General features: G+C 45.7%; 1 protein-coding gene across 1 annotated transcript in view; it reads left to right on the forward strand.

The window, feature by feature from the left end:
- The first annotated feature begins 3,380 nt into the window (after positions 1 to 3,380).
- Positions 3,381 to 10,427, forward strand: part of LOC114050160 (ETS translocation variant 3-like protein) — a 14,909-nt gene continuing 7,862 nt past the window's right edge. Inside the window, exon 1 of the mRNA XM_027871775.1 lies at positions 3,381 to 3,441. The gene's annotated coding sequence lies outside the window, so the exon portion shown is untranslated. The remainder of the gene's footprint in view (positions 3,442 to 10,427) is intronic.

The raw sequence follows: 10,427 nt of genomic DNA on the forward strand, positions 1-10,427 counted from the left end.
TTTACAGATGAGGAAACTGAGGCAAATAGGGTTAAGTAACTTGCCCAAGGTTACATAGCTAGTAAGTGTCATATTTGAACTCAGGAAGATGAGTCTTCCTGATTCCAGACTAGGCGCTCTATCTACTGTGCCACCTCCCCGCCCCATACCTTAGCTTACTAGGAGTGGGGAGCTTGTGGCCTTGAGGCCACATGTGGCCTTCAAGGTCCTCAAGTGAGGTCCTTTGACTGAATCCAAACTTCACAGAACAAATCCCCTTAATAAAAGCATTTGTTCTGTAAAACTTGGACTCAGTCAAAAGGCTGCACCCAACAACTTAGAGGGCCACATGTGGCCTCAAGGCTGCAGGTTCTCCACCCCTGGTTTAGACTGTACCTTTTCAGACCCTACTCTAGCTCCCAAGTCTTCCCTAAGGCCTCAGGTGGAGAGGTTTGTTTTTTTTTTTAAACCTTTTCCCCAAATTCTCTCTACGTCCCTCCTGATATAACTTAGTCTCCTGAACCTAATGGAAAAGAAACACTATTAAATGGATGACACATAGTAGAATATCAAGAAGGTAAGATGTGGAATACCCATAGTATCCATGGAAGGGGAATACCCATAGCTTACTGGTCATATACAGAGTCCTTATTGCAATCTACCTTCTATCTTTTCCACTGCAGTCTTTCTCCTTAACCTCTTCAGAAACTAGGTCTAGAATTCTTTTCCACCTCCATTCTCCGTCCCACTTCCCCAGGAAGTCCTTTCTGTAGTCTAACCCCATAGGACAAGCATTGTTAACCTGGGATTTGTGAACATTTTTAAAAATATACTTTGATAACTATTTTTATATAATCCTTCTCCTTTATAATCCTATATAGTATTTTATTTTATGCATTTAAAATCATTATTCTGAAAAGGGGTCAGACTATCAAAAGGGACCATGACACAGAAAAGGTTACAAACCCCTGCTTTAGAGGAAGCACCCTAGGGACCATTTAGTTTAACCTTCCCATCTCTGAATCCTAGGATTCCCCCATATACACATACACAAATATATATTTTTACAAACAAAGAAAGTGAAACCCAAAGAATTTAAGTAACTTGTCGAAGATGACACAGAACTGGGACTTGAACAAGGTCCTCTGATCAATCAAGATATGAATAGCTCATTGCCTCCTCCTTCCCATTCTGCCTTTTTGATGTGTCCTTCCTGCAATCTAACCTGCATCTTTCATGCTTCATCCCCTGTCCTCTCACTCTGCTTTTTGAGGAGCAGTCCACCTCAACCCTCCCAGGAGAATTCCACTCCAGGTCTTCTCTTCAAACCCCGACTTTCCACCCCTGCCCAGCTCCCATCTCTTCCATCAATCAGCTTTTTCTCTCGTCATCCCCCTTTCCATCATGTTAGCCTCGGTTGATTTAACCAGAAAACCACCCCCAGAATTTAATTCCATGACCCTCCATTCCCATCTCGATCAGTGAGGTGCTGGGAGGGGCCCTGGGTAATGAGGGAAGGGGGTTGGGGAGAGGGCTCGGTATCTCAGAGAAAAGAATCAAAAAAATAAAATGGCATCGATTCCCACAGTGACAGCCATCAATCTTCTCCTCCCCTCCTGCCAGGGACTGGGGATATTGGACACAGGACAATACAGTCTTCAGACTTCCTCAGACCCTGAGACTCTGGAGCTGAAGGGCTCTAGGATGAAATCCTATCAGCTTCCAGGATCTTGCTGTGTGGTCTCGGGTCAACTGCTTAACTCCTCTGGCCTTCCCTCCTTCTCCTTCCTCTCCCTCCTCCATTACATCTACTGTCATTACATCTACCATCCTCTGCTTGTAACCTAGCTGTGCTCATCCCCCATCTCTAGAGCCTACTTTCCTAATTCTCTTGCCTTTAGTGCACCACTAAAAGCTCTTCACTTTATCTAACCTCCATTCCTTCCTAAAAAGAAGAGCTATTGCATCTCTGGAGAATTACGAAAAGAAATATGTGTATTAGATGCTTCGAGATCCTTAGGCAAAGGGACTAGATATATTAGTAGTAGTAGTAGTAGTAGTAATAGTAGTACTTGATTATTATTACTTAGATCCAGAACCAGGAAATTAGGTACAGCTAGGAGAAGACTAGGGACACTTGATGGCCTAGGCCCAAAGGTTCTGAGGGTTAAGAAGAAGAGACTTGATTCTCTATTAGTCCAGAAGAAAGCAAAATGAGAAGGGGATAGCATTGCATCTTGAGAGGGATGAAGGTTAGAGAACTAGATGGACTTCCTGCCAATTCAGAGTAACTATGGCACGGGCTTCCCTGGAGATTTTGGAGAAGAGGTGGTCTTCACTTCCATCCTTGACCTTTGCCCCATTCTTCTAATATTGTTTTGGTGCAATCTGAATCAAAGGCAAAGGATTGGATATGAAGGGAGAGTTCCCCTTCCCCCAAAAGTGGAGGGCAAATCTGTAATTTCCTTCTAATAAGGAGATGTGAGGGGAGCAGTGAAAAGAGTGGTATCAGGGAGCTGGGGACAGAAAAAAGGGGGTAAGGTGGGGAATAGTGGTGTCTCTGGCCCCCAAAGGGTTAATGCTATTGTCTGAAAACCACAGCAGCTCCCCTGGGAGCTTGGAGATCCCGCTCTCATTTTAAGTAACCCTAACACGGCGTGTGATGAGACGAGGGGGTCGCAAGCACAGAGCGAGAGAGGGAACCAGACAGAGAGCAGGAGACCGGCGGCTGCACTGAGGTAAGGGACAGGGTCTATAGCTTGGGGTGAGGGGGTGATGGGACGGTGCAGAAAACTCACCTGAATGGTTGGGTCTTCCCCCTGCCTATGGAACAGTTAAGGGGCAAGGGATGGAGCCATCAGGTTAAAGGGACTCCAGACTTAAGCAGGAATGGAAACCAAGGGAAGGGAGCCCATCCAGGGGAGAATGGGGCCTTTTAGATGTTGGGCAGCTATGGAACCTGATGTGGGGCAAATAAGAGAAGTAAGAGGGGAATATTGGATGGGTGAGTAAAGGGATAAGGACACTAATCCACTTAAGTGACAGGCAGTTACCCATCCAAATACAGAACAACTGTGGAGCCAGACATGGGACCCCTGACAGGGAAGTTCCCAGAAGGCTAATATGGGACAGCTGTGAATTGGTATGTTAGAACAGAGATGCTGAAGAAGGAACAGTTTCTGCTACCTCCTGTACCCTGCTCTCTCTCCATGACCTGGGGAGAAGTGTTTGAGGCTGCTTCAGAGAAGCTAGTTGTACCAAAGAAGAAGAGAATGGGCAGAGGTCAAGAGGAAAACTAGTAGGATCAAATTCAGGAAGTCTTTTCTCATCCCCTAAAGTTCCACATCTCTGCCTTGTACCTGTCAAACAGACGCAACTGATGAGTGCAGCCATCAGTTAGAAGAGCTGAGCACAAGGGCATGGGAAGGACAAGTGGCAGCAGAAATCCAAGGTTGGCAGCAGGTGAGGTGGCAAGTTCCACGCCTTTAAGAGACAGTCTAGCTAACTAGTGCTTAGAGATCACTGATGAGAAGAGTCTCTGACCACTCTTTCTCTCCCTGCTCGATCCCAGAACCCTTCCCAAAGGAGTCAGAACTTAGAAGAAAGCTAAAGGCTTAGTCGCCTAGGTATCCCTTAACTGTCTCCTGTCGATCTCCTGCTTCTGTTACCTACAGTGCCTTAAGAAAGGGGATCCGGGAAGAAGATCAGAGCTGTGTAAGGTCAGGAGTTTCATGGCACTGGAGTTCTTAAGGGAAGGGACTCCCATTGTATCCTCCTCCCCCACCTCTGTAGTCCTTGCACATCCTTCCAAGATAGATCTCAGAGCCAAGAGAAGAGCAGAAGAAAACTTTCTAGCCATTTCAGACAAAAAGTCTCTTTTCTTCACAGGGTGCTACATACCAAGACCAAAGGTATCTTCCTTCCCTGACAAGGATCAGTGACACTTTAGAAGCTGAGGCCTGGGGGTAGTAAGGGATAGGGATGGGCAAAAAGAAAGGATGTTATTGAGGCTAAACAGAGTTTGGGATGCAATTTGAGACTGGGGTTTGAATATGGGGTTAGGGTTGAGAGTTGGGTTGAAATTTGAGTTTGGTTTGTGGGGGGTGAGGTAGGTACTAGCATTAGAGTTGACATTAAGGTTGATATTGGGGTTGTCATTAGGTTTGGGGGTTCACATTGAGGTTTGGGTTGGGCATAGGATTGATATTGGGATCATCATTAGTTTGGGTATTAGCACTGAGGTTTGGGTTTGCAGGGTGGGGTTTGGCTTGAGGCTTGATTTGAGATTGAGTTTAGGTCTGGCTTGGCACTAAGATGAGTCTTGGGGGGATCCAGGTTTGAGATTTAAGCTGAGGTTTGTTTGGGGATTGGAATCTGGGTGAGTCAGAGACATTCTCCTAAGTATGAGGAGTGGGTGAGAAGTGACCTCAAGCCAGTACCTGCTGACGTCTGGATCCTGGTTACTCAGCATCTGCTGCTAACAGGGCCACCTCACCCTAAGAGCCTTGTCCCCAGCTAGTGGCTTTCACTTCCTCTTCCTTCTTCCTGGCCCCTCTGAAACCTCAGCTTCCCAGCTCTGGTGGGGAATTCTTGTCCTTTGAGGGGGAGAGTCAGGGAGTACCCAGGCTGGGGGATCTCCTGTTGCAAGGGAAATGAGATTTGCCCTTCATCACCCTGCTATGAAATTGTCCAAGGGGGTAGGTAATAAGACCAGAATGTAGCGGGTTTGCCCCTCACCACCCTGCTATGAAAGAGCTCAAGGGGCTAGGTAGCAGGGCAAGAATGTAGCAGAAATGGAAGAAAGCTTTGGGAAATGTAGTGACTGTCCCCCGTGACCATCCTCCCTCCCCCACACATAAGTTGCAGAAGGGAAGGTGATACAACAAGAGCTCTAGCCTAGATGCCAGGATGTTTGAGTTCGGTTTCTAGATTTGAGGAAATCACCCGGAAACAGACAAAAAGAAAGAGATAAAAAGGAAAAGACAAGTAAAACAAGACAGAAGCAGAGACAGAGACAGTGCAAGACCCAGTCAAAGGGAGACAGGAACAGATCAAGCAAGACAGAGAAGGAGAGAGAGACATGGCGAGACAGAAAGAGACCTGGGGAGCACAAAAAAGACAGACAAAAGAGGGGAGCAGAGCATGGGAGATAGACAGAGACAGTGGGACTGAGAGGCACAGAGTAAAGGTGAAAAGGAGAGAGAGAAGAAAGTAGAAAAGAGGGGACGTTCTAGAGAAATTTGAGTGGAGAAAAAAGAAGAGAGAAGGGGAAAGAAAAGGGAAGAAGAATGAGAGAGAGAGAGAGAGGGAGGGAGGGAGAGAGGAAGAGAGGAGAGAAGAAAGAGAAGAGAGAGAGAGAGAAGAGGGGGAAAAGAGAGGGAGAAAAGAGGGGAGAAAGAGGAAAAGAGGAGGAGAGAGGGAAAGAGGGAAACAGAAGGAGACAGAGAGAGGAAAAGAACAAAATGCAATGAAGGAGGAATTGAGCAGATTCCTAGAAGTCCGGATTGAAAAAAAGAAAACAGAGCACCTGAAAGGAGAGAGAGCCTGAGAAGGAGAGCTTTGTTGTCTGTTTAACACGTGCAGATGGCTATCCCTGCTTTCCCTCTAGGACCACCTCGAGCCCCCCTTCCCCCCCCCCCCCCCCCCCCCGCCATGGAAATGGGAAGAGATTTTCTGGGCTTGTGTAAGTGACTTTCTTTGTGACCTTCAGCCACCCAGCCTGGTGTGGGTTGGGGGGGGGAGTGAGCTGGGGTGGAGGGTCTCGGTTTGGATTTCTGTTCCACAGAGTTACACAAACCTTTTAAATCCCAAGGCCCCCAGAGACCTAAGAGCCAAGAATCAGAGGAGTCAGCAGGGGCAGGGAGGAGAGAGGAGTATAGGAGAGAGAGGGATGGGCCCCAGACTTCAGCAAGATTGGGGGAAGTGGGAGGGAGCAGGAAACCTGGGGCAAGACTGACGAGAAGCAAGCAGCCAGGGGTGGAAGGCAGTGATACAAGAGAGATGTTAAGTCCTAGACTTAGCAGAGACGGCTAAGTGGAGACAGCATCTTATATACTGAAAAAGAATTCTGGAGAGAACTAGGCTTCATCATGGGGAGGGGGGTGGGGGGGTGGACAGTAGAGACAGAAAGCCTGGTACTGCAGTGGGAAGGTTGTTGGTTAGACAGAAGAAAGCGCTTCCTAGTTGCCAGAAATGGATGGACGTAAAAGATGGGGTATTTTTTGTTTTTTCAGAAGAGAAAGGGAAAAGAGAAACAGAGCTAGACAAACACAAAGACTGGGCAAAACTGATACAAAGAAGAACAGAAAGCAAGACAAACAGCCGAAGGCAGAATAATAACCTCCTTAGATTTGGATCAGGCCAGGGGAGGGACACAACATTAGGATTCCCTACCTGCCTGCCCAGGTTTACTGTCCCAGAATTTAAACCCTCCCACCCCCTACTCCTTGAAGTTGCTGGAGCTTTGGGTGGAGAGGAGGAAGAAAAGGACAGTCTGGTCCCTACCCTTGAGTCTCCAAAGGGAAAAAAAGTGGCTGGTTTGGGGGCCCCTAACTCCCTCCCTTCTTCCCTCCCCTCACCATCCCCTCTGGCTCTCCTCCCCTAAGCAGCTTTAGCTAATAGCATTAAGACAGGTCTCAGGAGGGGCCTCCACTCAGGGCAGAAGATCAAACAGGAGTGAAGGGGCCCTGCCCCTAGTCTTCTAATCAGATTGGGGCTCGGGAGGAGGTGTGTAGTTGGGAGGGATACGGATCAGGAGAAGGAGGGGTGGTGGTGCCTGGGGAAGGAGGCTCATTTGTTCAATGCTAACAAGCATGAAATCTTCCCTGGGAGGCCTACCTCTTTTTCTCGGGGGGATTTTTTTCTGTCTCTCTTTGTCTCTCTTCCTCCATCTCGATTTTCCCCTGTGGGTCTCTCTCTAGAATTATACAATTTGAGCTGGAAAAAAAACCTTAGCCTGTTTCTCTCTTCAGCTTAAGTGGTGTCTGTCCTGTTCCTCATGCTGTTTCTTCTTCCACTCAGGTCTGTATTCTATCTAGAGTTTCTTGGCTCCTTTCTTAATCTGGCTTTTCCATCTTTGTATCTCCTCCTCCCTGTCTAGCTCTCCCTCTCTGTTTTTCTGTCTTTCACTTTCTCTGTCTTGATTTTCCTGTATCTCTGATCACCCAATCCTTATCTTTGTATATGTTTATATGTGGCCAACAAATGTACATTTTTCAGGTGAATTAAAAATTTCTTTGGGTCACCATAATGACCAATTTTTGTCTAATTTGTCAAAGTTGATCTGTTTGATCAGATTATGCTGTCAATCCACTTTGGTTGTTAAAAAGCACCACCCCACCCCACCCCGAAGTAGGCATGGTCTTTGCTTCTCTGTCCATGTGTCTCTGATGTTGTGTGTCTGCCATCCTCTCTGGGCTCCTACCTGTCCATCCATCTGTCTGTTCTGCTCTATCTCCTTCAATTACTTCCTCTTAGAAGGAAGGTACAGTTTAAGTCAAGAATTTCTCCAGAATTTCTCCCCACCCAGGCCTCAACCTTTCAGCTTCTCCCTCTCCTCTAAAGCTTCCTCCCAATCTTCCTCTGCCCTGTTTGATTCATTGACTGACTTGACAAAGTGGTCTAATGAAAAGAGCTATGGGTTCCAATATATCAGAATCAGGTTCCAATCTCGTCCCTGACATTTACTGTATGGCTAAGATCAAGGATGCCATGTTCGGACTCAGTTATCACATGAGTAAAATGGGGGCAATAATATTCTCACTGCCTAGCTCAAAAAATTGTTGTAGGGACAGTGCTTTGTAAACCTTAAAGGGTTTGAAAAATAAATGTGAATTGCTGTTCGAATCATTATTTCTGCTCAGAATATCCTCTCTGACTCCAAAGCTGCCATCAAAGCCTTGATCTTTATAATGATCACCATTACCCTCATCTCCATTGTTATTATGAGAATGACTTAATAATCATAACTGTAATAGTGGAAGCTGATATTGACAGAAGAAATTATTAATATCATAGCTATGCACACAATGACATAATAATCCTCACTTGTTGTTCAGACCCTGCTTCCCTTCTAGAGACATAGCAAACTAAGTAAAGAGATTTGGCCTCCTCCTACCTCGATCATTCACGATTAGGTTATGATCCTTTATGATTTATAGTTCTCAATACTCTTTGTGTGGTTTAGGCCACTGAGATGGCCCTGCTGCTGTGGCTGGAGGGGGGAATGATGCTGAGCTCATCATAATGGGGAAGAGCTTCTGGAGGAGGTTGGGGTGGTGGGGCGGAGGAGGAGAGACAGCAAGGACAACAATATCAGGTCCCAGCTCTGGGATCATCCTTATGGCTGACCAGGTCATGTAGGGATGTGCACTGTTATTGTCTAAGGTTTGACATAAGAAACAATTTTCCAGGTTAGAAGCTGGAAACCGAAATCTGGCCCTCATTCTGGACTGTTGTTACTTTTGGTCCCCCTGCTTCCAACCTTGCTCCCTCTCTAATCCATCCTCTACTCAGCTGCCAAATTAATATTTTTTTAAGTCAATTCTGGGGCAGTTAGGTGGTGCAGTGGATGGAACACCAGCCCTAGAGTCAGGATGACCTGAGTTCAAATCTGACCTCAGACACTTATTAGCTGTGTGACCTTGGGCAGATCATTTAACTCTGAGGATTGCCTCCCAAACCCCAACTCCAAAACTTAGTTCTGACCATGTCAATACTCTACTCAAAAATCACCAATGGTTCCCTATTGCCTCTAAGTTAAAACACAAACTCCTGAGTGTGTGTGAAAGTGTGTCCCAGTTTGTCTCCCACCTTTCCAAGCATCTTACTCCTTTTCATGGATTCCATTTTCCAGCAGACTAGCTTACTGGCTGCTCCTTGACCCTGGCTTTTCATTGAGGTCACACAGTTATTTGGTGGCCATGTCAGAACTCAAACCCAGGCCTTAGTCCACTATACTGTACTACTGTTTCTTACAGAAAAGGCCTCATAAGTTTTGTGATTATTAGGGAACACAGTCTGGGTACCTAGTGGCTAGCAAAGATAAGGGGCAGGTATTTGCTTCACCCTGGGAGGTAAATTTGCATTTCCCCTTTGTAAATTTAGGTTTAAAATGCCTGTGGGCCAGGAAAATGCCATCAGATTCTTTAGAACCAAGGGAGGACCTGGGAATCCTCCTCAGTTACTAGGGAAGTCATGTCCCTCTTTTGGCCTGTTTCCTTATTTATAAAATGAAAGAGCTGAATTAGGACCGATGGTCCCTTCTAGCATTTATAGGAAATATAATCTGTAACTTTAAAACACATGAGCTCATTTTTATGCATCTCAAGTATATACATACATATGTATGTATGCATGTGTGTGTCTGTGTGCATTTGTTTAATCTGAATCTGGGATTTTATCAGTGTTGGGAACTCTTAGTATGGAAATTCCCCTCCACCAATGCAGATGAACAACTCATAAATAATTTATAGTCTTAGAGAGCTTCTCAATGTACTGAGCAGCTAACTGACTTGTTCAGGGCCACACAAACAATATTTGTAAGGGACAGGACTTGAATTCTGGACCTCCTCCTACTCCAAGGCCAGCTCTCCAGCCACTCAGTCATGCCAATCAGGTCCCCATCTAGTACTCATAATGGAAGATAGTATTGTATAGTAAAAAGAGTATTGTACAGGCAGGCATCAGACCTGGGAAATAGACTGTACTCTGTTACTCACTGCCTGTGTGACCTGGGGCAGGTCCTATTGTATCTCTTCATCTCAGCTTTCTATAACATAAAATGGGAAGGTTGTACAAGGAGATCCCTAAGATCCCTTTCAATTTAGCACTTATGATTCTAATTAGGTGTTATGTTAACCTCATCAGAGAGAGAAACTTAAGGCAAAAAACTATCTGATCTCCTTGCCTTTAGACAAAACTGAGAAATCCGACAAAAATCTCCATTGTATTGAAAATTCTAAAGAAAGAAACCCTATAATGTTCCTTCTTCCTCCTTCCTATCCATCTTGTCCTTTCTTGCTGGAAAGTCTTTCTTGAGATCTAACCTCAATCTTCTAATTATATTATTTCCTTTTGTCTGCCTGGCTTTGGATTGTGTGTTTCCCTTCCTGCCTCCCCACCTCCTACCCCATGCAAATTCCATCCAGAAGGCAAATATTTGTAACATACATTTTCAAAACTTCCATCTGCCAACTGTGGGTGAATTCCATATCATTTCTTATATTCCTAGATTTAGAAATTCTCAGGAATCTCCACTCTAACCTGTGAGTGTGTGTGTATATATGTGTGTGTGTGTATGTATGTATGTATGTATGTATGTATGTATATATGTATGTATGTTGGGACAGAAGGGAGGGAAGAAACAGCTGTGCTGCACCTCACCCTTCCTTTATTATCCATGCCACACACATCCCACTCCCCCCCCCCCCCCCCCCCCCCCCCCCCCC

This window comes from Vombatus ursinus, unplaced genomic scaffold, assembly GCF_900497805.2.
Source record: "Vombatus ursinus unplaced genomic scaffold, bare-nosed wombat genome assembly UNPS02014798.1, whole genome shotgun sequence".
NCBI classification, from domain to species: domain Eukaryota; kingdom Metazoa; phylum Chordata; class Mammalia; order Diprotodontia; family Vombatidae; genus Vombatus; species Vombatus ursinus.